Below are 27789 nucleotides of genomic sequence, written 5' to 3'. Positions count from 1 at the left end.
AGCTTTCTGACCGTTGGAAGGCCGTGCTGTCTCTCGCCTTGGGGCCTCGGGCTTCAGAGACCCGCCCGAACCAGCTCAGTGGATTTGAGAGTTTGTAAAAGCACAGTCATTCCCTCTTGTGCCTCTGGCACAGCCCTGAGGGTAGGGCGGGGTCTCAGGGAGTCGCCAGCGTGGAGGAAATAGCTATGGCGGCGTCTCCGCGCCCCTCGCCTCCCCGGGACACCAGGACTTCTTGTCCCTCAGTGCCGGCGAGCAGCCGCGTGTCAGAGCTTCCCTCGCTCTCTGACCACTGCAAGGCCGTGGCTGCCTCTCCCTGTGGGATCTGGGGCCTCAGAGACCCGCCCCGAGCAGGCCCAGAGGATTCGAGGGTTCGTAAAAAACCGAGAATCCATTTGCAGCCCGCGTGGCCTGTGACTGCGTACCTCTGGTTTTGGTGCCTCCGTAGCTCCCACTCAGTCTCACTGCGCTTCTTTCTTTTCCTCCAGTTGTAGATCTCCCACTGGGCCAACTTCCCCATGGTTCTGAGTGGCGGTTGTTTACTTCATAGTTGATAGTTTCAATGATGCTGTGAGAGAGCAGCACACACAGGTCCGCTCCCTACGCCGCCATCTTGGTTCTCTTAAGTGCTTTTTAAATTATTTTTTAATTGAAGCAGATAATGAATATCGCAATATATGTATTCTTTTAATTAAAAGAGTAACCTGTAAGCTTTATTATGAAAACTTTTCTTTTTTAAAAAAAATATATTTTATTGACTCTTTTTACAGAGAGGAAGGGAGAGGGGTAGAGAGTTAGAAACACCAATGAGAGAGTAACATTGACCAGCTGCCTCCTGCACACAGCCTGCTGGGCATGTGCTTGCAACCAAGGTACATGCCCTTGACCAGAATCTAACCTGGCACCCTTCAAGTCTACAGGACGACGCTCTAGCACTGAGCCAAACCAGTTAGCGCTGAATACTTTACTTAATAGTCAATTAAGTTAAACAATCAAATGGTTTATTCTTTTGTTGTTGTTAATACTCATCCAAGGATATTTTTTCCATTGCTTTTTATGGATAGTGCAAAGGAGGGAAGTAGGGGGAGGGAGAGAATGAATGAAAGAGAGAGAGAAACTTGATGTGAAAGACATTGATTGATTTCTTCCCACAGGGCTGGGGATTGAACCTTCAACCCTTTGGTGTATGGGCCAATGCTCCTACCACTGAACAACACCAGCCATGGCCAAATGGTTCATTCTTTTTAAAAAAAATCACCTGGATTTAAAAATGCTTTTGAATGAGCCAGTATATGTATGCATCAATTATATATTCTGATCAAGTCTTTTTTTCCAGTCATGTGACTTCATTTGGGTAGCCTAAGAAACCAGTACATTTTATTCTTTACTTTAACATAATTTCTGCATTCCATGGGAGGGTTAAATTTTCTTAGTTTTATGAAAAACTATTTAAATAAATGTATATCATATATTCAACATAATGTGAAAACCATTTCTATATATGCATCATGATAAATCAGTAGTTCCTTTGTGGATAATTTTTTTATTCATTCACTGTGAAAGGATCTTTGAAGGTGAAAATCAATGGGATTTTATTTCATTTTAATCTCTGCTCCTTTTTGATGTGCAAATGAGAGAATTTGCCTTATTAAATAGGTCCAAAGAAATTACTGAAGCAAACTAAGTGTTGTGAGATATATTCTTCACAGTATTTTTACAAAAATAATTTTATTTCATACTTGCTTCTATAAAGAACTATGTACAATGTGTCTATAACCTAGAGTTATTTTTCTCATTGTGATATTATTCCTTCTAAATCAAAGGAGCATATAAAAAAATTCAAAAGTTTAGTGTTTGTTATGAAGTCTCTATATGCCCCTCAAACCCTGACTGCCTTCTCTCCAGGGCATTTTGAGGACATGAGGTAGTGCAGAGTGAAGCGACAGGCACTTGATAGATGTAAACATATACTTAACATTTCCCTTTGCTTTTTATTTAATCATACTTTATGTAAAGGACTTTTATTCCATGTTCTTTGTGGGCCGAGCTTTGGCAATTCTATTCAGTAGATATACCGATCCTAAGAGAATTCCAGGGCCACACCTTGAGAAAAATTTGGCTTTGCCTTAACAGTGGGTGGGATGGCCAATCTGAACACAAGTTAAACTTTCCTAAATTGCAAAGTAAAATAAAGTTTTGGTTTTGCCGTATGCCCCATATTTTCTATTATAAGAATAGCTCATTTTAAAATTTATTGTTTTTTCAAGTTTTGTTAAAAGTCCAGGTGAAAACACATAACATTTGCGTTCATGTGTATGTATGTATGCATATCCAAAGGAAGTGATCTCTATCCACTTTACTCTATCAAGTTAGGATCACTAGTAAGTTATGTACATTTGCCAGATTAGTTTTTCATAGAATGTCTTTGTAGAATTAGTCTGATAACATTTTTCTTTTTAATTTTTAAATTGAGGGCTTATTTTTAAAATAGTTTTGCCCTAGCTGGTTTATTTTTATTGATACGTAAATGTTGAAGTATAGATAACACTTAAAATATGGACTATTATGTTTTAGTATAATAGTGGCAGGTTTACTATTGATAGAGTGTTGCCCTGTGGAATAAAGGGTCCGGGCTAAGTTTCACTCAAGGGCATGTACCTTGGTTGCAGCTCAATCACTGGCCCTGGTTATAGTGCACGTGGGAGGCAACCAGTCAATGTGTCTCTTCACATTCATGTTTTTCTGTTTGTCTCTCCCTCTCCCTTCCACTCACTCGTAAAAAAATAAAAGAAGAAGAAGAAGAAAGAAAAAAAAGGAAAAAATATCCTCCTTGAGGATTAAAATAAAAATAAAATGGACATTTTTCCCATAGCTTTTTAAAATCCATCATTGAAGATATTATCCATTTTGATATTAAAAGTTTTAACATACAGATACTTACTCTTTCACTCAACCAATCTTTTAAAAAAGTTTTTAAATAATGAGAGAGAGAGAGAGAGAGAGACAGACAGACATTGATTTTACTGTTCCATTTGTTTATGCATTCATTGGTTGATTATTGTATGTCCCTTGACCAGGGATAAACCTGTAACCTTGGCATATTGGGCCAGCACTTTAACCACCTGTGCTATCTGGCCAGGTCTCAACCAATTTTTATTAATTATTGTATGTGAAGCTAGTTCTTGGTATGAAATTTTGGCGGGGGCGGGGGCGGGGTGGGTTTGTTCCTACTTGCTTTTATTTCACAAAGTATTTCCCATTTTTACTTTTGCTACCATTAAACTCAGTACTATGTTTAGAGCTAAATTGCAGCAACTATCCCTAACCTATGTTTCTAATAGAACTGTCAGTCCCTGTCTCTACCACATGGCTCTTAATATTTATCTTTGTATACATGTATTTTAGAGTGAACTATCTAAAAAGAATTTATAGTAGGTAGAATATAAATAAAACAAAGATTATTTTTACCTGAAGATATATTTTTTAACTGACTGTCTTCCAAAAATTTCCCCTTCAATTATTACTCATGAAACCTCCTAGAGCAGACAGTCCTTTTAGAACTGTCCTATTTATTCTCTCTATATAAATTTTCAGTTTGTTCATTCATCATTCAATAAACATTTAGTGAGTGTCAAAGTGCCAGATGAATGCTTACATGCTGATCATGTAGAAATAGAAAGCCCTCAAGGATCTTATTTGTTAACTAGTGGCATGGTGCGTGAAATTTGTGCACAGCAGGGGGTTGTCCTTCAGCCAGACCTAAACCCTCTCCAATCTGGGATCCCTTTGGGGATGTCCGAATGCTGGTGGGATCATGCCTAAACTGGCAGTCAAACATCCCTCTCGAATTCCAGGACCGCTGGCTCCTAACCACTCACCTACCTACCTGCCTGATTGCCCCTAACCACTCTGCCTGCTGGGCTGCTTTCCTCCAACTGCGCCCCCCGCCTACCTTCTCTCCCCCAGTTGCCCCCTTTGCTGGCCTGATGGCCCCCAACTGCCCTCCCTGGCCAGCCTCATGGCCCCCAACTGCCCTCCCATCCCAATCTCATGGCTCCCAACTGCCCTCTCTGGCCAGCCTCATGGCCCCCAACTGTCCTCCCTGGCTGGCCTGCTCACCCACAGCTGCCCCCCCACACACCAGATTTCTTGCCCCCACAGCCCCCCCTGCTGTCCTGATTGTCCCCAACTACCCCCCTTCCAGCCTGTTTGCTCCCAACTGGCCCCATGCTGGCCTGCTCTCCCCCAACTGTCCCCCCCCCACCAGCCTGATCACCCCCCAACTGCCCTTTCCTCCTGGCCTGATCGCCCCTAACTGCCTCTGCTTCGTCCCCACCACCATAGCTTCGCCTGGAAGATCTTCCGGTCTAAGTAGCATATTACCCTTTTATTAGTATTGAGGGAGAGATATATAAATAAAATAACCATTTCATAAGTGTCTAGAGATAGATAGAGCACATATGGAGGATACTTAACTCAAGCTTTGGGAGTGAAGGGTGGTGTATATACGAGACTTTTAGGAGGATGTCCTAGGACCAAAAAGGGGAGGGGAAAACTGCATTCAGCTGGAGGGAAATTATGTGTAAGGACAGAGGCCGGAAATAATGTGGTGTGTACTTGATAGAAAAGGCAAATGTTCAGGTATGACGGGAGCTTTTTAGGGAGAGAAAAGTCAGTGCTCCAGAGAAAACAGGCCTAATTATGAAGGACCTCATCTGAAGGTTGGATTTATCCTGAAATTGATAGAAAGACATTCAAGAGTTTTAATTAGAGGAACATTGGGATCCCTTTTGTGTTTTAGATGATTTCCACAGTTGTGTAGAGAACAGATTGGAGGGGATTAAAATAGGTTCAGGGAGACCAGGTATCCATTTTTGCTCTACCAGTCTAGCTGGATAAGAGATATGCAGGACTTGTGACTTAGCAGAAGGGAGCAGGTGGCAAGTAAAGAGAGATGAGTTCAAGATGACTCCCAGGCTTCTGGCTGCTTAGGTTAGTGCCACCCATTGATGGAAAAAGAGGATACAGAAAGCGGAGGAAATGATTTCACTCAAACAGTGTTGAGGTTGTAGTGTGTCTGGGGTATCTATGTGCCAGTGACCATGGTAAGCAATTTGGATATGTAGGGCTCTGGAGCCCAGGAGAGATATCTTAGCTGGGAATAAAGGTTTAGATGTGTGGAACTTACATGCTTACTTGAAAACTATAGTCAAAGCTTATTTATATATTTCTTTATGTAATCATAAACATGTAAGTCCTAGTCATTTTATCTAAAGTATATGTAAGTTGCACCTACCATAACTAGTATGCTCTACATGCTCACTCAGTTCATGGTGATGGCTGTGACCTAGTCTAGTCATACAGTTGAATTAGTTTAATACAGTGATCATGGAAGACAGCTACAGTAATGTTAATAGTAGAATAATAACAATTCAGCAGATTATACCCTTTGGTATGCATTCTAAACCTAGCAATTCGCCGGTTTCATTGGTAAATGGTAAATGTTATATAAGTATATTTAAATAAATAAATAAATAAATAAATAAATGAAATACTGCACTTCCTTTCCCTGTTAAAAGAGTTGCTAGCTTGTTCAGTGAGTCAGTGATCTTGGTCTCATCTTCCTTTCACCTCTCCCCACCCAAAAATGACATATTAGATGTGGTAGCCCTTCACTCATAAACAACTGAGTTAATAGTGAATCACCAAACAAAATTCAGAACATGATAATTGTAGTATTAACTACAATGATAATAATTTAAAAAGGAGAAAATGGACTAATTTTGATCATAATGTAAAAAATAACTACATATGATTTGTGATTCATTCTGACTCTTTAAATAAATTATAAGACTTTGTGTTATAAGGGATATAGCATCTAAAATCATAATTGACATGCCCAGCTGGTGTGGCTCAGTGGTTGAGTGTCAACCTATGAGCTGGGAAGTCACATTTTGATTCCTAGTTAGGAAACATGCCTGGATTACAGGCTCAATCCTCAGTGAGGGGTGTGCAGTAGGCAGGTGGTGGACGATTTTCTCTCATCATTGTTGTTTTTATCTCTCTCTTCCTCTCCTGTCTTTTATGAAATCAATAAAAATATATTTATTAAAAAGTTGATGTTTTAAGAAAATTTTAAATCATAAGTGCTTTGATAGTTATGACAATGAAAAAGTATTTCACAGAAAACAAAACAAATAGACATGTGATACCAAAATTTATGATTTCTTAATTAAATGTAGGAATAGTAGCCAGATGTATATAATCATAGAGGATGGGAGAAACCAAATCAGATCCTAAAAATTCTTACTCTAAAAAATTGCAAGGGAGGAACACTTAAATATTTTCAAATAAAAATGACCAGTGAAAGAAATTGAGAACAAGTTGTAAAACTCAGCACCTGCTTCAGTGTCATGACACTTGCTTCATGTAAATGTAAAATCTTATTATATAAATAAAATTTTAAATCTGCTAGAGTTGGTTAGTGTAGTTAGAGTTATTCTGTGATAGAGCAGGTAGTGCTTACAGTAGTGAAATAAAAGTGAGTAGTGGCTTCTAGAGCCAAGACCACACGTTTTTCAATAAGAGCTAGCTGTGTATTCAGGTCCATGCTAGGTAATTTGAGAAACAGAAAACAAGTATAAAACAAGCTCTTCTCTGGACATGTTTATTATTTTCTTATGGAGATAAGCCATTTATTCGTATAAACAAACTAGAGAAGCACTTAAGATGCTATGTCAAGGATGGCTGCTGTGCTTTGCATGGCTTTGGGTGTACCATTTATATCATGATCTATGTGAGTGGCATCCCCTGGATTTGTGCAGCACACAGCCTGCTCGGCCATTCATGGTGGACCTGGGAATTATTCAGTCTTCATTTTCGTTTATTTCCCTGAGAGTAAGTGGTGTAAACAATAAAGCTCCCCATGGCTTCCCATTTCACTTAGAATAACATCACAAAATCTTAATTTGACCTGAAGCCAAATTTGATCTTGCCCCAACCAAGCTCTCCTCCTTTATTTCTTTCCAAGTCACCCCCCACTTGACATTTCAGGCTGGTCTGACTTTCTCATGGCTTCTTCTACAGTCCGCCACCATCATGCACTCCTTGTCCAAGCCAGAAACCTGAAGTGTCACCAATTTCTCCATCTTCTTCACACTAATCAGTTTCTCTTCTAAATATCTCCCTTGTCCCCTTCCATTTTGCCATTGCTGTTTTCCAGGCTATCTTCACATCTGGTGTAGGTTCCTACAACAGCTTCCCAAGTGGTCTTCCTGCCTCCAATCTTGCCTCTGTTTATCCTTTCTTCCCAGCATAATCAGAAGGAGCCTCCTTTACAAAGTGCAGATCTGATTCTGTCACCATACTGACATTAATGTTCAGATTCAATTCAAAATACTTCAGGATTTTGCTTTCTGTTAATTTCTTAGCCTTCTTTCTCCAACCTTCTCTCTCCACTCTTACACTGTAGTCAAACTGCAGTCTCAGTTTTGTCAATATATCAAAATTTTTTTATTTTAGCTTCATTAATGTTATGGGTTGACTCAGTGAGATAGACCACCGACTCAGAATTTAAATTTAGGAACCTTTATTAAGCTGGCCAGCTGTCTGCAGTTCAAAGCAAAGGCTGAACTGCAGCCCTGACTGCAAGAGTTACAGCATATTTATTTGCAAAAACTACAAAGTTACAAAGCCTTGTTTACGCAATTTGTTCCCGACACAGTATAGCATTATCACCTTCCTATCTATGTTTTCCGGGAACAGAGAGCACAGTATATTGAGGAGGGACCATGAGACCATATCTCAAGGCCTGACCTGATGTCAGTACCTTCCTATCTGTCTGTTCCAGGAACAGACAGCACAGCGCGCCCCGATATGCAGCCCACTACAATTTATATAGTTCCTTCTGGTTGGAATACTCTGAAGTCCACTTACCTCTCTACTCCCTCCAAATTTTTAGCAGGCAATCTGCTGAAATACATTCAGATGTCAAGTTAGATGTCACTATTCCTTGGTTGCCTTTTCTGTGTTCTTTAAAGCCTGCTCTAGTGTATGTTTGCAGAGCACACTCTACTTCTCATTTAGTTGCATACATCATAATGTGTTGCATTTGTTTACCTCTCACAGCCCCTTTATAAGTTCTTTGAGATCAAAGACAATTATGTTTTTAACACCTTGCCTATTCTTAAGATATACTTCTTTTATTTTCAATTACAGTTTACATTTAATATTATTCTGTACTAGAGACCCAGTGCACGAGTTTGTGCATGGGTGGGGTCTGGCTGGCTCAGCCCCAAAAGGAGCGGATCAGGGCCAGGCCTGTCAGGAGGAGGAGATGCAGGAGGTTGGCCAGCCAGACCGCCCCTATTGGGGCTTGATCAGGGTGAGGCCATCTGGGGATGGGGCTGCAGGTGATTGGCTGGTGGGCCCCACCCCCAGTTAGGGTTGGGGTGGTGATCAGGGGCGGGGCCAGCTGGGGAGAGGGGCTGCAGGCCGACAGGGGTGGTGGGGGCTCATTGGGGATGGGGCTGGCCAGAGGGAGGGGCTGCAGGAGGTTGGCTGGCCAGCTCCACCCCTTATTGGAGTGGAGGGGCAATCAGGCACAGGGTGGACCCATTGTGGGTGGGGCCGGCTTAGAGGAAGGGCCATGGTGGGTGGCTACCAGGCCCCACTCCCAATTGGCCGGTTCCTTGGCTTCAGTGGGTGTCAGAGTAACCAGTCATTCCAGTCATTACAGTGTTCTGGTCACTGGCTTTGCATATATACATTACTTTCAGATGTACAGCATAGTGGTTAGAAAATCATGTATTTTACAGACTGGTTCCCCCAATATTTCAAGTACCTGCATGACCATATACATGGTTATTACGATATTGATTAGTCCCTGTGCTGTAATTTACATCCCGGTGACTATTCTGTAAGTACCAATTTGTACTTCTTAGTCTCTTCACCTTTTTCATCCAGTGCCCACAGCCTTCATCCCCTCTGTCAATTGACACTCTGTATCTGTTTCTATTTTTTTGTTTATTTTGTCCTTTAGATTTCATATGTAAGAGAAATCATACAGTATTTATCTTTCTTTACTTGACTTATTTCACTTAGCATAATACCCCCTAGGTCTATTCATGCTGTCACAAAAGGTAAGATTGCTTTTTAATGTTCAAGTAGTATTCCATGTGTATATGTACCACAGCTTTTTTTTTTATCCTCACCCAAGGACATGCTTAGAGAGAAAATGGGAGAGGGAGTGAACAAGGGAGGGAGGGAGGGAAAGAGAAAGAGCATTGATGTTACAGAGAAACATCAATTTGTTGCCTTCTGTATGTGCCCCTACCAGGGATGGAGCTGTTTTCTTTCTGAGCTTTTTATTTCTTCTTTTTACACCAGTCCCTTTAGCATTTCTTGCATTGCTGGCTTGGTGGTGATAAACTCCTTTTGCCTTTTTTTGTGTGGGAAGCTTCTTATTTCCCCTTCAATTTTGATAGCCTTGCTGGATAGAGTATTCTTGGATTCAGTCCTTTGCTTTTGATCACTTTGTAGATTTCCGTCCATTCTTTTCTGGCCTGATGTGTTTCTGTTGAGAAATCATTTGGTAATCTAATGGGAGATCCCTTGTATGTAACTTTCCATCTCTCTCTTGCAGCTTGTAAGATTCTCTCTTTGTCCTGAACATTTGCCATGGTAATTATGATGTGTCTTGGTGTGGGTCTTTTCGGGTTCACCTTGTTTGGGACTCTCTGTGCTTGTGTGACTTTTTTCTTCCCCACCTCAAGGAAGTTTTCTGATATTATTTCTTTGAGTAGGTTTTCTAATCCTTGGTCCTCTTTCTGTTGTTCTGGCACCCCTATTATTCGTATGTTGTTTCGTTTCATGTTGTCCCAAAGGCTCTCTTCCTGTCTTTTAATTTTTTTCTCCAATTGCAGTACAGCTTGGGTGTGTTTTGCTCCCTTGTCTTCTAATTCACTAATTTGGTCCTCCACTTCTCCTAGTCTACTGTTGATGCTTTCAAAGGTGTTTTTCTATTGCATCTATATCGCTCTTCATTTCTTCTTGGGTCTTGCATAAGTTATTGATTTTTCATCTGTTTCTTCTTGCTTCTTGCATATGTTGTTGATTTTTTCCTCCCTCCATTTTATGCATGGTAGGACTCTTATTCTGAATTCTTTTTCTGTCATGTTGCATGCCTCTGTCTCACTTAGCTGCTTTTCTTTCAAGTCCTCCTTTTCTTTTCTTTGGGGGTTTCTTTGCCTACCCATGTTTGATCTCACTGACATATCTAGATGTTGAGTCATTCAGTGGCTGCTCCCTGGGTGGCAGTAGCTTCTTGGGCTGTGGTTTCTCCTTGGGTTGTTGTGGTAGCAGCTGCTCCTCAGTTGGCAGCAACTCCTCTGGTGGGTGCTGTTCACAGCTGTGGTGGCTCTTCTGGCTGGTTGGGGGGAGGCTTCATGTACAGCTGCTGTTCCTCAGAGAGAGGGTGTGGTGATCAGGAGGCTGCTGTTGCTTGGATCTGCTGCATTGATTTAAAGGCACAAAATACAACACAACAAGGCACAGCGTACCAGGCACTGAACACAAATGTATTTACAATATTAATAACCCCAAATAAAAGTGGCCACCTGAGCTAAGAGAGTTAGGAGATAAGGAAGAAAGAAGAAAAAAAGATAGAAGAGAAAAAAGAAAGAAAAAAAAAAGAGTGCAAAAATGAAATTGGAAAAAGGGAGGGGAAAAAAGAAGAAAAAAGAGTAAGAGAGAAAAGAGAATGAAGTAGAAGAGGGGAAGAGACTATTTATACGAGGAGAAAACTCTGATAGAACCGCCACTCATCCCAACAAATTCCAGCAACAGATTCCTGGAGATGAATACAAACTACACTAACCAATAGTATCAAGCGACACACGGGAAAACAGAAGCACAAAAATAACCACCGGGGGGGGGGGGGGGAGTCAAAAAACTAAAAAGAATAAGCAGAATAACTTCACAAAAAATCCTAAAAAAAAAACCAATATACTCAACAATCAAGCAAACAACAATAAAACAATAGAGAGAGAAAAGAAGAGAAAAAAATTTGGATAGTGAAGAAAGATAAGGGAGAGGTGTATAAGGATTTAGAGCAGGGAATTGGAAATAGGATATATAAGTAGGGTGAAATTTTGACAGGGGGTAAAAATAATAGGGGAAATCGAAAGCAGGAATAGGGTAAGAGAACAGGAGTACAAAAGGGAAAAAGTGCAGAAACGGGTTTTAGCACAGAGGCAATATTGAGGTAGAGAAAAATGTTGCTAAAGGAACGATGGAAATAGAATGGAGAACATTAGTCCCAAAATAAAATAAAGAGAAAATAAAATGACACTTTAAAAAATGGTAAAATGGTAGCAGTAATAATACTGGTTAAAAATGAAAATGTAGTAATTAATAAGGTAAAATCAGGTGATGAAAAAAAGAAAAAAATGGTTTCTTAGCAACTATGAAGTAAACAACCGCCACTCAGAAACATGGGGAAGTTGGCCCAGTGGGAGATCTACAACTGGAAGAAAAGAAAGAAGCGCAGTGAGACTGAGTGGGAGCTACGGAGGCACCAAAACCAGAGGTCTTTGCTTCTCACCTGAATTACTGTAATAGTTTTTAAATATTTCCCCATCCTATTCCTGGGTCTTCTTTTCAATTACATACATAGTATATAAATTGCATTAAAAGAATATAGAACCATTTGGGGAAAATTGACATCTTTATGAAACTAAGTCCATCAATGAACATGGGTGTCTCTCAATTTATTTATAATTTTCTACAAAAAGGTCTTGAACAAGCTTTGTTATATTTATTCCTAAGTGCCTTATGGTCTTTGTTGCTACTGTAAATGGATGGTGTCTTTTTAAAATGGTGTTTTGTGTTTGTTACTGGTGTATAGAAAAGCAATTGATTTTATTATGCTAATTTTATAACCAATCACGGCTACATTTTACTAATAACTTGATAATTGTAGATAACTTTGTTTTATTTCTGGTAAGAAAATGTGATTTGTAAGATACCAACTCATTGAAATTTATTAAGTCTTACTTTATGATCTTTTATGTAATCAATTTGCTTCAACTGTTTCATGAGCCTGAAAAGAACATGAATTCTTTAATGCTGAGTATATAATTCCAGAGATGACTATTACATTAAACTTTTTAACTGTTAAAAAAAAAATGGTTTCTTAGTTAAAAGGTGAAAAAATAATTAAAAATAAAACTGTGCAGTAATGAAGGTGCTTCAGATCTTCTACTCTTCTTTTTGGCACACCAGGTATTCAGGAGAATGTTGAATTTCCCTCCGATACACTGTTCCTCCGTTTGGTAAGCCACAGTCCTGATTTTAAGGCAGGCCGTATTGGTTCCCCAGACTGCCTTTATCTGTGTTTACAGAAGAGTCAGTTCGTGGCTCTGCCTCTGGGTGGCAGTGTGTCTGGATTGACCTCCGAAGCTATAAGTCCTCTCTGACCAGGAGTTCTCTATTGTACCTGAACCAGCTCCGCCCAGAGCTGGTTCCCCAGTCGCCACTCCCAGCTCTGTTTCCCAGGCTCCCCAAAAACAACCTTCCCCTACAGGCTCTGCAAGTGACCCCAACTGGGTAATCCCATGCACTGGGTTGAACAATCAAAAGCACAGATTTAAGAGGAAGTGTGTAAACAAGAGCCTGGGAAGCTGTGCGAACTCGCAGGGCTCCACCTTCCAGATCTGCACGGAGTCTCTGGGTGCACTCTGGCCCCTGGCACCAAGTAGTTGGCAGGCTGGCACAATCTGAGGCTGCCCCTTTGCATCCAGTCCAACTATGGGCTTATTTGTAGTGTTCCCTTCTGCCAGCAGCCCTATGGGAGCCCTTCCCCACTTGCGGGTCACACTGGCCCCAATGGCTGCAGACTTTGTGGGGCACAGATTTCCCCCTGCACACGTGTTCCTCTCTCCAACCTGAATTGCATACCGCACCTTTGTGGGAAGTCTAACTTTTCCGTGGGAAGAAGCAGGGCTCCTCTGAGTTCATGTATTCACGCTGCTTGAGAGACGTTACCTCCAGGTTAGTAGCCGATCTCTGGATGTGGGTAACAGCCAGACAAGATGGCGCTGTCTCGTGGCTGAGCTGGAGCCCTGGGGGAGGTTTCAGCCTCAATCTGTAACCGTCACCTTTTGCTAGGAGTTCTCTGTCTTTCCTGGCTGCAGAATCTCTCTAAGCTGAATCTCCTCTGCTTATTTGGGCTGTATGTTACCCGTTTCAGCTGCTCGCCCTTATCTGCTCCAGGACAAAGCACCAACTGGACCGTGTAAACCTCTGCCATTTTTTCCCGGCACTTGTTTTTAAAGAAACAAAGTTGAGATGTTAAATATCTTTATAAACAGAAGATTGAGGTAATATGTATATAGATTATATATATGTAATGTGAGAATGAATGGGTAATTTTTTTGTCTTTGGAAATGTTTGACATTCCCTAATTAATATGCAGTAGGCATGCAGAATGAAAGTAATTAGGCCTATGTTGCATTGAAAGGAATTAAAGGGAAGAGCAAATAATTAAAGGAAAGAACTAATAATAAAGAGGAATTATTTTGAGGCTATTTTATATTCTCCACTTGATTATTAGTTTCTCGAGAGCAAGAGGTGCCTTAACTCATGTATGTAGTTCTATTCCTTGCCACTTGGTAAACCCTGATCTGTTTTTTGAATGAATGATTATGGGCAGGATTAGCAAGGTTGTTTCTGTTTGGGGCATACCTGGATTGCAATGTAGGTATTAGCAGCAATGTCTCCAGTATGGCACTGGAACAAGAAAAATACCAAAGGAGCTCAAAACTATAAAGTTGGGAGCAGGGGAGGATTGTAAAGATGTAGCCTACAGGGGCCGGGGGGGGGGGGGGGGACACATATGTAATACCCTTTGTAATACTTTAAGAAAAAAAAAAGATGTAGGCTATAAGTTAAAGTTCAAAAATGGTTTCACACTATTTTATCTGTTTGTATAGAGTACACTAAATTATTTTACAAATATTAGAGTATAATATGTGAATTATTTTAATATTAGGTATAAGATAGATGTTGGCTCCTTCAGTAGAGACCACAATGTAGCAACTATTTCAGAGTGCTGTAATTTGTGGATTCTAAATTGTCATTCCTTTGCTCACCAAAGATCAATCACTATGGATTCCTAATGGATAGTGCTTTGTGCCTGCAAAGTTTACCCGCCTGTGCAGTTTAAACATGCAACTGTGGCCCTGTATAAGATGGTCTAACCAGGCAATTTAGGCATAAAAATGATCACTAAATGAAGTGAGAGACTATGAAAAGCCACAAGTAACATCATTAAATGTATTTGAGATAAGCATCATTATTCTCTGTTCATGATACTTGGCAATCCTATTTATGTTACTTTAATCTAATCTTAAATGTTATTGAAATGTTTTCCTTTTATTCTATTTTTTTAAATTCTTTATTGTTTAAAGTATTACATAAGTCTCCCTTTTTACCGATTGACCTCTCCCCGGCTACCGCCAATCCTCAGCATATGCCCTAACCCCCCTACTGTTTGTGTCCATTGATTATGCTCATTTGCTTGCATAAAATTCCTTTGGTTGCTCTCTTTCCCCCTGCCTTCCCTCATAGGTTGGGCAGTCTATTAAATGCTTCTATGACTCTGGTTCTATTTTTGTTCACGAGTTTATGTTCATTATATTCCACAAATGAATGAGATCATGTGATATTTATCTTTCTCTGACTGGCTTATTTTGCTTAGCATAGTGTTCTTCAGTTCCATCCATGCTGTGGCAAATGGTAAGAATTTCATCTTTTTTACTGCAACATAGTATTCCCTTGCCTACACAGTTTTCTAATCCACTCATCTGCTATTGGGCACTTAGGCTGTTTCCAAATCTTCGCTATTATAAATTGTGCTGCTATGAACATAGGGCTGCATATATCCTTTCTGATTGGTGTTTCTATTTTCTTGAGATATATTCCAGAAATGGGATTACTGGGTCAAATGGGACTTCCATTTTTAATTTTTTGAGGAAACGCCATACTGTTCCATAGTGGTTGCACCAGCCTGCATTCCCACCAGCAGTGCAAGAGGGGTCCTTTTTCTCTGCATCTTCTCCAGCACTTGTAGTTTGTTGATTTGTTGATGATAGCCATTCTGACTGTTGTGAGATGGTACCTCATTGTTGTATTGATTTGCATCTCTCCGACTATTAATGACTTTGAACATCCTATCTAATAATAGACAAACATGGTAATTAACCATACCTCCAACACGCTTCCCATTGAATAATCAGGGCGATATGCAAATTAACTGCCAACCAAGATGGCGGCCGGCAGCCAGGCAGCTAAAGCGAAGAGGAGGCTTGCTTGCTCCAGTGATGGAGGAAGCCAAGGTTCCCTACCTGCTGCTGCTGGCCTCTGAGCTGCAGTCTAAGCAACTATGTTGCAACTATGTTGCAATTATAGTAGCTAAACAATCCCCAGAAACCTGCTTTCAGCCAGCCGGGCCTGAGCTGGAGTTGCAACAGTGTTTCAAGTATAGAAGCCAAAGAAACCGATGTCTCAGAGCTAGAGCCAAGCCTCAGAGATAAAGCTGGCTCTCAGGTCCAGTGACAGCCATAGAAGTTAAATAAATCCCAGAATAAAAAAAAAAGAAAAAAAGGAGAGGTTGGGAGTTACAGTCACCTGCCAGGCTGAAAATGGGCCTCAGCCCCTCACCCAGACTGGTCAGGCACCCCAGTGGGGACCCCCACCCTGAAGAGGGTTTGACCAGCTGCAAACAGCCATCATCCCCTCATCCAGGCTGGCCAGGCATCCAAGCGGGACCCCCACCCTGATCCTGGACACCCTTCAGGGCAAACCAGCTGGCCCCCACCCGTGCACCAGGCCTCTATCCTATATAGTAAAAGGGTAATATGCAAACTGACCCTAAGAGCAGAATGACTAGGAATGCCTGGTCACTAAGACACACACTGACCAGCAGGGGGCAGAAGCTCAATGCAGGAACTGCCCTCTGGTGTTCAGGGTGCTCTCACATGGGAGGAACTCTGCTCAGCAACAAGCCAGGCTTATGGCTGCCAGTACAATGGTGGTGGTGGGAGCCTCTCCTGCCTCCTCAGCAGCACTAAAGATGTCCAACTGCAGTTTAGGCCTGCTCCCCGCTGACAAGTGTACATCCCCCGAGGGCTGCCGGGCTGCCAGAGTAATGTCTGATTGCCATCTTAGGCCCAATCACCAGGGGAGTGTGCTTAAGCCAGCAGGTGGTCATCCCCTGTGGGGTCCCAGACTGCGAGAGGGCACAGGCTTGTCTGAGGGACCCCCACCCTCCCCGGAGTGTACAACTTTTTGTGCACCGGGCCTCTAGTCCTATCTAATAAAAGAGAAACATGGTAATTAGCCGTACATCCGCTACACTTCCTACTGGCTAATCAGGGCGATATGCAAATTAACTGCCAGCCAAGATGGCGGCCAGCAGCCATGCACTGAAGCGAACAGGGAGGCTTGCTTGCTCCAGTGACGGAGGACTCCAATGTTCCCCGCCTGACTTGCTGGCCTCTCAGCTGCTACTCTAAGCAACTATGTTGCAAATATAGAAGCTAAACAAAACCCCAGAAACCTGCTTTATTCAGCCGGGCTTCAGCCAGCCGGACTGCAACATTGTATCAAAAACAGAAGGTAAACAAATGCCAAAAACCTACTTTCAACAGCCGAGGCCTCAGAGCTAAAGCTGGCCAAGAATAAAAAAAGAAAGAAACAAAAACAAGGAGCGGTTGGGAGCTTCATTCACCTCCCAGCCTGAAAATGGCCCTCAGCCACTCAGCCAGACTGGCCAGGCACCCCAGTGGGGACCCCCATCCTGATCCAGGACACCCTTCAGGGTAAACCAGCCAGGCCCCACCAGTGCACCAGGCCCCTATTCTATATAGTAAAAGGGTAATATGCCTCCCAACACGGAGAACAGCGGAGCCGCAAGGTCTCCCGGCACCGAAATCAGCGTGACAGGAAGCAGCGCCCAAACCCCCTGATCTGCCCTTCGGCTCTATGTGAGACTGGGGGCGGGACCACAACCTCCCTATCTGATCTGCTCTGTTCGTGACAGGGGATGGTGCCCCAACCCCCTGATCAGCCCTGCTCTGTGCCTGATAAGGGGGAGCTCCCCAACCCCCTGATCGCCCTGTGACTCTGTGTGTGAAAGGGTGCAGCGCCCTAACCCCCTGATCAGCCCTGCTCTGTGCGTGACAGGGTACGGAGCCCCGACCCCCCTGATGGGCCCTGCTCTGTGCATGACAGGGGGCAACGCCCCAACCCCCTGATCAGCCCTGCTCTGTGCGTGATAGGGGGTGGCGCTGCAACCTCCCCATGACCCTGCCTTGAGTGTGACAGGTGGCTGTACCTTGAGCATGACTAGAGGTGGCATTGCAATCTCCCGATCCGCCCTGCTCTGAGCCCTACCAGGGGCTGCACCTAGGGATTGGGCCTGCCCTCTGCCATCCGGGAGCAGGCCTTAGCCAGCAGGTCATTATCTCCCATGGGGTCCCAGACTGAGAGAGGGCACAGGATGGGCTTAGGAACCCTCTCTACACCCCAAGTTCACAAATTTTTGTGCACCGGGCCTCTAGTCTATATATATAAAAGGATAAGTGACCAGCTGGTACATATGATGTGCACTGACCACCAGAGGGCAGATGCTCAACGTAGGAGCTGCTGAGCTGCAGTAAGTTGGCAGAAGCAGTTCTCCAGTGATGCACCCTGGAACCAGGGAGGAGGGAGTCTGATTCCTCGCAGAGCCGTGCGATTCCACTTTTGGCCATGGGTTATGTTGTTGCTGGGGCAGTGTTGGCACCCAATCTGTTTTACTGTATACCTGCATTTGCATCCACACCCTGTACAACAGCAAATTTGCAGGCTGCCCTCTCAGATGCCAGGACCCCTATCTATGGATCCTATATAATAAAAAGGATATGATAATTAGCCCAGATATACTAATTAGTTACGACCAGTCAGGTGCTTAATAGTCACGACCAGTCAGGCGCGGCCCAGGAGTGGCCCCTGGTGGAAGTGGTCACAGGTGGGGGTGCACACAAGTCCGCGGGGCTGCCCAGCCTGGAGGCCACCCAGCTGGGTCACCAGCAGGCAAGCTGTGCCGCCTGGCCTGGGGAGTGGCCCCCAGCGGCAGTGGCCATTGGAAGAGGTTCGAACAGGCATGCTGTGCCAGGCCCGGAGGCGCCCAGCTAAAAGAGTCACTGGAGACTGTGGTTAAATTCAATAGTTAAAATCACTGTGATCCGTAAGAGCTGAGATCCTCAAACATTCAGGACCCTAAATCATACAAATTAATAGGAAATAATTGCATAATGCTTTGACCTAATTGTACACACTTTAGCATTGTTTACAAATTATTCTACATCCTTCAAGTAAATTCAGCAGCTGACTGAGGAGAGCAGGTGCTGAGATGTGAAGGGCCCCAGCTCTGCTATCTTGAGTTTGTGGTTCCCAAGGAAAAAGCCAGAAGGGAAGATAAACCCTCCTCAAACTCAGCCAGCGCCTATCTAAGCTGCGGCAAGCGGAGGCTTGGTTTAAATCGAGCCTCTCCAGCAGTGAATGACGCCAGCCCTCCCTGGATCAGGCAGGTTCCTGTGGAGTACAATCTCCAGGTAATATGAGGGGGCCCCAGTTTCATCCCTGGCGATGTCATGTGCATTATCTCAGTCAGCAGGGAATGAAGGGAAAAGCCATCATGTGGGGCAGCTCTGGCGAGCAAGTGGAAGGAAACCATGTCTGGCAGACACTCCCATGCTACCCCCTTCAACCAACATGTAAGAGGAATCAAATAAACCAATACAAAAAACCCCTCCCTGCCCTGGAGAAATCTGGGACTGAGGGAAATCTGGGCCTAGACATTGTGTACCTGCTTCCCACCCACTTTATCCAAATGGACAGGTTAGGGGGTTAAGGGGAGGTGGAGGAGCCCTGCAGGAAGGGGATACCCTGGAACTGCACCCCTGCCCTCCATCCAGGCCTGACCTCAGGGAGTACAGGGCCTGACCCCAACCCCAGAAGATTTGCGTATCAGAGACTCTCCAGTACTTCCAGGCACTGGGCATTCTGGCATCTACCCTGCCTTCCGGCCACTGACCCTCACTGTCTCCAGCCCCAGAAACACACTCTGTCCTCCACAACTTTCGGTCTTTATAGCCTAAATGCATGGTGGGTTTAGTTGCTTCTCCACGGATTTCATTTGATAAGAACCCAGCGAAGTTGCTTAGCAACTGAGCTGCTCAGACTTCAACAGAGACATCCAATGACACACCTTACTTGGCTTTGATAGCAAAGCAATCTTATTCTTTTATTTTTTTAAGTACATTTTTATTGGTTTCAGAGAGGAAGGGAGAGGAAGAGAGATAGAAACATCAATGATGAGAGAGAATCATTGATCGGCTGCCTCCTGCACGCATCCTACTGGGGATCGAGCCTGCAACCCAGGCATGTGCTCTTGACCAGAATCAAAGCTGGGACCCTTCAGTCCGCAGGCTGAAGATCTAGCCACTGAGCAAAACCAGCTAGGACAAGCAATCTTATGCTTAAAGGCTTGATTTTTGTCATAAACAAGTGGATTTGAATCATAGCAAACCAATATACATTTTTTAATGAAATGTCTCTTCATTTCTACTAATGCAACTCTGCCTTAAGGGTTAGTTTGTATAATCTATATAAATAAAAGAGTAATATGCTCATTATTCTGGACATCTTCCAGTCATCAATCCGGATGTCCTTCTGCACAAAGCAATGATGGTAGGGGCCGAGGCAGCGGCACACAGGGGCGACCAGGCCGGCAGGGGAGAGCAGTTAGCAGCCAGTGGTCCCAGATTGTGAGAGGGATGTCTTAATGCCAGTTTAGGCCCGATCCCACAGGGGATCTCCTGAAGGGACTTGGATTGGAGAGGGTGCAGGCTGGGCTGAGGCACATTTCCCCCTCTCCCTGTGCATGAATTTCATGCAGCAGGTCTCTAGTCTATATATAATGCTAAGTGACTGGCCGTCTGGGTGATGATTTGACTAATTTTCTTTCATCTCTGACACTTATACAGACAGGGCAAATAGTAATATTAAAATATTTCTTCTAATTAATTTCCTTTCAATGTGCACTAATCCATGCCCTGGGCAATAGTACTTTCATATTGGCCTTCTGTATGTTCTCTTTTGAAAAGTGTCTATTTAGATCCTTTGCCCATTTTTGGATGGGATTGTTTATCTTCCTTTTATGAAGTTGTATGAGTTCCCTATAAATTTTGGAGATTAAATCCTTATCGGAGATAAAATTGGCAATTATGTTTTCCCATGCAGTGGGCTTTCTTGTTCTTCCATTGATGATTCTTTTGCTGTGCAGAAGCTTTTTCATTTGATGTAGTACCATTTGTTTATTTTCTCCTTAGTTTCCATTGCCCTTGGAGCTGTATCAGTAAAGATATTGCTATGACTCAGATTCATCACTGTAATGTTTAGGTGGAAGTAAAATAAGGAATTTAGGGACTGCTACTTCTTCCATAGTACCTATATTTCTACTTTAAATATAATTTGATCATTCCAAAGATATTTGCCAAATATTATTCTAGGTGCATGGGATATGTTGGTAAACAGAAGAGACAAAGGGCTCTGCATTTGTGTAGCTTATATTGTAGTGAGGAGACACAGACAATACTTAATAACCATACTATATAAGTAAATAATATAGATATTAGTAAGTTAAAAGGGCTATAAAAACACTAAGTTTAGTGAAGTAAAATTATGATATTATAGAAGTTGGTAAGGCTTGGTCTCATGGAGAAGATGAATTTGAACAAAGGTCTGAAGGAGTTAAGAGGCTCCCTGAGGTAACTCTTCCAAGAAGCTCAAACAGCCAGTGCCAAGGCTGTAAGTCAGGGATATGCCTGGTATATCTGGGGAACACAGAGGCCCATGAGGCTGAAGGTAAGTGAGCAGGGAGAGAGGAACTGGAGATGTGGCTGGAGGGGTAATAGGAATGTGAAGAGGTGGCAGATCTTATAGGGTCTTGTAGGCCATTTAAAAATCTTTAGCTTTTATTCATAGTGAAATTGAGGGACCATTGTGGGATTCTGAGAAGAGGAGTAAACCTGATCTGCCTGATGTTTAAAAGTCTCACCTCCACTGCTTGAGCATAAACTGACAGGAGCAAGGATAAGAGCAAGGAACCCATTAGGAAGCTTTGGGAGTCAGCGTATATTTTGAAGGTAGAACCAACAGAATCTCCTGACAGAATGGATGTGCAGTGTGAGGGAATGAGGAGTCAAAGCTTTTGGCCAAAACACCTAAAATGATGGAATTGTCATTAACGTGGGGCTGTTGGGGGAGAGACAACAGAAATTCACTTTTGAATGTGGAGATGATGCATCAGCTGGTAGTAAGTATTTGCTTATTATATATAAGGCTAAGGTAGTCAGGCTAAGTTAACTATTGGAGAAGATGCTATTATTATTCACATTTTAAGAAATTGTGACCACAGAACCAGCTTAAACTGGTCCTATGCTGTTTCTAACCAGATTCGAAATGTTTAAACCATGGATACACCACTTATAGGTAAACACCACTCATGAGTGACACTTGTGCACCAGAAACTACTCTCCACCCCCATGGATCCAAAATACCCATATGATTAGATCCTGAACCCCAGAACCTTTTCAGAAGCAAAGTGTCTATTGTCCAGGATGATCTGGTACTGAAGCCCCTTAAATCTTGCCCCTTGACCAGCGGGACAGATTTGGCACTAGCCTCCTGTTTTCTTGGAAGTCAACTTGCAAATAAAAGCTCTTTCTTTTACCTCCTATGTTAATTTTATTCCTAAGACTCTTAATTTTTTTGTTGCAGTGGTAAATGGAATTTTTTGTTTAGTTTCTCTTTCTATTAGTTTATTATTGGTGTATTAAAAAGCCATTGGTGTTTCAGTGTTAATTTTGTATCCTGCTACATTTCCGAATTTATTAAATCCAATAATTTTTCCATGGAGTCTTTAGGATTTTCTAGTACAATATCATGTCATCTGAGAATAAGGAGTTTTGCTTCCTGCTTTCCAATTTGGATCTCTTTTTTATGACTTCTTGTCTGATCACAGTGGCTAGGACTTCCAGTACTATGCTGAACAAGAGTGGTGAAAGAGGACATCCCTGTATTGTTCCCGTTCCTAGGGGAAATGGTTTTCTTTTTTGCCCATTGAGTATGATGTTGGCAGTAGGTTTTGTCATATATGCCTTTTATTATGATGAGATATGATCCCTCTATTCCTATTTTACTGAGAATTTTTATCAGCAATGGGTGTTGGATTTTGTCAAGTGCTTTTTCTGAATCAATTGATATAATCATAAGTTGATGGAAATTCAGGAGTCAGTGATGAAAAGGAACTATTGGGATTAGGGTGGCAGTTAGAGCAAGATTATCAGCACTTTTTGTCCCTTTTCTAACTACTTACCTTTTGATTTGCTTTGCACTTAGAATTTAAAAGCATTCCCTAATCTGGTTTATAGTTTCACCTACTAATATTAAAACTCATGGAGCTTGGACCCTATATTGATGCACATACTTTATTGATTATTGGTATTATCCTATTGGACCTTTGCATTTTTGTTCATCCAGAATATCTGTTTCATATTTTAAATTTGCATTAGACAGAGCTAAAAAGTGCATGCTTAGTTTATTTTGTCTACTTATTGTTATCCCATCCCCTGTACTAGGTGTTATTTTTTTCTCATGTTCGTGAGCCACTATTTCTTTAAATTAATTTTCTGTAGTATAATCATGTCTAACAAAAAGGAATTTAAAGCAACATTCATTCCACTCATTTAAAAGCAGTATTGAACTTTTGCTATGCTAGAGTCAGAGTAAGAAGACAAATGATACAGGTTCTTTTCCCTCAAGAGTTGGTGCTTGGTAGAGGAAAAGAGGAAAAGAATATGCAAAAACAAAACTTCCCAATTTGATGAAATAAAAACTACAGGAAGATCGCCATTATTAATTTCCATCCTTTTATAAATGAAATCTTAGCTTTGGTAAAGACCATTTGATTTAATTAAGTACATTTTTTTCTTTTTTAAAATATATTTTTCTTGATTTCAGAGAGGAAGCGAGAGGGAGAGATAGAAACATCAATGATGAGAGAGAATTATTAATCAGCTGCCTCCTGCATACCCCCCACTGGGGATCGAAGCCAAAACCCGGGCATGTGCCCTCACCGGAATTGAACCCGGGTCACTTCATTCCACAGGCCAACACTCTATCCACTGAGCCAAATCAGCCAGAGCAAATTAAATCAGTACATCTTAAAGACCTTCTAGGAGGAGTCCTCGGGGTGAACTAGACAATGTTCCTGTCCTCATGGAGCTGAAAGGGCTGGTAATGTGGATGTAGATTTCCCTGTACACCCAGCCCTTCCCAATTGCAAACTGACAGGGTTCTTGAGAAAACCAAATTGAAGGTATTGAGGATGGCACACACAGGATCATTAAGTTCTCCAAGTTTATGTAGTCTTTTCCAGATGCATAAACTTCCTCTCTCTAGTATCCCAAATTATTCCTGTAATGGCTTAAATATTTAATTGAAATGCCAGGAGCTAGTCTCTTGGCTAGGTTTCTAAGTGGAATTCTCCTTATGCTATCCTCTATAAATCAAAATATTGAAGAGTTGCCTGGCTTTGTGTCTTGATGAATAATCATTGGGATAAGACATATTTCTCGGGAAAGGTAATATTGTTTATACTTCCTGCTGGACTTGGCTAATAGTTTCAGTGTTTGCTGAAATTCATACTGATATCTCTTGAATGGATCTTTTTCTTTTGATGGCCCTCCTTATGTAAACCATCCTTATTTTCTTTGGAGAGTCTATTGTTAGCAAAATGCCTTGTTAATATTAAATATGAGAATGATTTCTTATTCCAGTGGGAGGGGAATAACTGCTGGTCCCCTTCCTTTTTTTGGCATCTAAATATTAAGAAAGAGTACAGCATCTGTCCTAGACTTGTAGGCTTCATCTTCAGAAAACTGTAAAACTCCAAACATATTTTTTCACTCCTGGGAATTCAACATGTTCCTTAAAACATTATTTTTATTACAGAAAATTCCTTGTCATTTTCTACAAGCATAGATTTTCCTCTTACTGATAAGTTACTCCATTTTTAAACATTTTAATTTAATTCTAAAATATTTCATTATATTAGTTATGTTGTTAGATGATTTAATATTTACTTTCACTTCTTTTTATATGAAATCAAAACAACTATTTGATTCACTCACATGAATGATAATTTGTGAATAAAAGAAAGAAAAGCCGGTGTGGCATTGGTTAGAATGTCGGCTTGCACACTGAGGGTCACAGGTTTGGTTTGAGGTCAAGGACGGGTATCTGGGTTGCAGGTTCAATCCTGAGTGCAGGAGGCATCTGATCTCTCTCTCTCTCTCTCTCTCTCTCCTCCACTCTCTCAGGAAATAGATGGAAAAAGTATCCTTGGGTGAGGATTAACAAAAAAAAGGAAAAAAGAAAAAGAAAACACAAACCAAAAGACGCATGATTGTTGTCTTGGCAGTTAGTTCATGTTATCATCTCCTAAACCTGGCTTTTCTTGAAATTTCCACTTTCCCAACAGTACTGATACAAATTGTCCCCAACAATGGGACATAAAGAAGGGACATAAACTAGGGATTTACGCTCCACCCAATAATTCTTGGACACCAATTGGGGGGTCCTGCAATTTGACTCAATTCTGACAGTATCTATCTTAAGATAGTGTCAGATCTCATAGGTAAGGACTCAGTCCTACAAGACTGCTCCCCCGCCCCTCCCCACGCCCCCAACACACACCCTTCAGATTCTAGTCACAACTTCAGGTTGTCACCTGTGTTTCTAACTGGTGATAAGGTGGAGGTTCCAACCACCTCCTCTTTGGGAATTATTTGCTAGAGGGCCTCACAGAACCCAGAGACACATTTTACTTAGTAGATCACTGATTTATTCTAAAAGGGTATAACTCTGGAGCAGCCAAATAGAAGAGAGCTTAGGTAAGTCAAGGGGAAGGGCGTGGAGTTTCTACAGCCTCTTCAGGTGACACTGTTCCAGCAACCCCCTGTGTTCACCGGCTCAGAAGCTCTCTGAACCCCCTCCTGGTTTAATGGGCTCTAATCAGGGTCTTCCTCTGTGGTAGACTGCTTTGGCCTGCACAACAGAAATTGATTCTCTCACAGTTCTAGAAGCTAGAAGTCCACTGAAGGTCTGGTCCACTGAGGCCTCTCTTTTTGGCTTGCAAATGGCTATCCTCTTGCTGCCCCTTCACGTGGTTGTCCCTCTGTGTATGGGAGCGTCTGACCCCCAGTATCTCACTGTATATTCTAATCTCTTCTAATGTGGATGCCTATCATATTGGATTAGGGCCCATCCTAACAGCCTTATTTTAACTTAGTTACCTCTTTTAAGGCCCATCTCCAAATACAGTCACATTCTCAGGTACTGGAGGTTGGGCTTCAACATATGAATTATGGACTTACATGAATTTAACAGGTTCCTGGATACAAGTTTAGAATATAATTATCACTTGTGTTTCTATGTGTTAGCAATTAACAAAAAGAAAATGAAATTAAAATGGAATTTATAATAACATGAAAAATGTAAAATATATAGTAATATATCTAAAAGATGGGTGTAATGTCTGCACTGAAAATTACTAAGCATTGCTGAGAGAAATGAAAGAATATGCCACATTCATGGCTATAAGACTCAATATTATTGTCAATTCATCCCAAATTGACCCATAGATGCAAGGCAACAAAATTAAAATTTGAGCAGAGTGTGTTAGTTTCTAGTGAAAACTGACAAGCTGAGTCTAAAATTTATATGGAAATGTAAAGAAGCTAGAGTAACCAAGCCAGTCTTTAAAAAGCAGTACATGATGAACACTTTTACCACCAGAAACCAATTTACTGTAAAGTTAGAGTTCTAAGACATGGGACAGTACTGGCATGGGGAAAGTCAAGCAGATTGTTGGAACGGGATAGAGATAGAGAATCCAGAAGTAGCCCAAACATACAGTTTCATAACTACCCAATTTATGGCAGGATTTCTACTGAAACTCAGAAGGAAAAGGACAATCTTCTGAAAAAATGATGCTTGATCAAATGGATAGCAATATGGAAAAAATAAAGTATCCCTCTTCCTTACTAAATATTCCAAGTTCAATTGAGTAGTATTGTATACCTAACTATGACAGGTTAAAAACTAAACTTTAGGACAATAACATAGGATAATATCTTCCTGATCTTCAAATAAGGAATGATGTTTTAAACAGAAAATTGGACTACATAAAATTAAGAACTTTTGTTCACCAAAATAAACCATTTAGGTGCCCAAAAGGCAACCAGGGAGTCGTATACAATGTTTACAACACATATAACTAGTAGTTCAAATATATATATGGCCTTGTGCACAAATTCACATAGGGAGGTGGGTTCCCTCAGCCCAGCCTGCACCCTTTCTAATCAGGGACCCCTTGGGGAATGTCCGGCAGCCAGGCATCCCTCTTGCAATCTGGGACTGCTGGCTCCTAGCTGCTCACCTTCCTGCCTGCCTGATCACCCCTAACTGCCCTCTCCTGCCAGCCTGATTTCACCCCCACCTGCCTCTGCCTGCCTGGTCACCCCTAACTGCCTCTGCCTGCCTCATTGCCCCTAACTGCACTCCCCTGCCAGCCTGATCTCGCCTCCAACTGACTCTGCCTTGGCCCCCACCACCATGGCTTTGACTGGAAGGAAGTCAAACATCTGGAAGATGGCTGGTCGACCTGATCTAATTAGCATATTACCCTTTTATTAGTATAGATAGATTATATAGGATAAGATTGTTTAAATGGGGGGGGGGCTTTTTCAGCAGGAGGAGATGCTCTTGGTAAACAAACACACATAGTCCCTATATCTGGACTGATAGCCAGCCATATGCACTATACTGCCAAAGCGGTCATTAAAAAATTGAACTGCTTTCTTACACTTTACACCAAACAGCTGTTGCCCTTAAAACCCCTCCTCAGCCCCTACCTTAGGTTCTCCCTTTGCAGTTCACCCAGATTAGGTTCTGATTGGCTTGTTTCTGTGCCAGTCACTGTCAAAAGCTCCACCACCTAGGCAGCCATTGGTTCCTGGCACTTCACCCAGATTTGGTTCTGATTGGTCGGTTCTCTGCCAGTCAGCGTCTCTGGGCCTATCTCTGGGCCTGATCAAAGAGGCAGAGCTGATCAGCACCCCCTCCCCCACTCTTGTGGAGGCCCAGAGAGAAACAGAGGCATGGCTGCTGGTGAAGCCAGGAGAGAAAGAGAGAGGCAATGGCTGATCAACAGCTGCCACTGAGGCTGCAGATCAGACGTTGCCTCTGTCTTTGGGCCTCTCTCCAGGCCTGATCTGCAGCCCCCTCGGTAGTCAGTGCTGGGTCATTGCCCCAGTACCAGCTGCAGTCAGTGTTGGGTAGCCACGGCTACCCAGAACTGACTTCCAGTGTTCGGTGTTCAGTGGAGCCTTGGTCATTGTGGATGTTACGGATCCTGGCTCTTTATATATATAGATAAGCCTAAGTGAGCTCCGACCATTCGACCATCCAACCGGTAGCTATGATGCACAATGACCACCAGGGGGCAGACGCCCAACATAGGAGCTGCCAAGCTGCAATGACTTGGCAGCTGCGGTTCTCAGGTGACACACCTAGAACCAGAGCGGATGGAGCCCAATTCTGGGGTATGTCACCTGAGACCTG

The sequence above is a fragment of the Myotis yumanensis genome, unplaced genomic scaffold (assembly GCF_028538775.1).
Source record: "Myotis yumanensis isolate MYYU_CA2020_CCGP unplaced genomic scaffold, mMyoYum1.0.hap1 SCAF_1, whole genome shotgun sequence".
NCBI lineage: Eukaryota > Metazoa > Chordata > Mammalia > Chiroptera > Vespertilionidae > Myotis > Myotis yumanensis.
Note: the sequence above shows the minus strand (reverse complement) of the source record.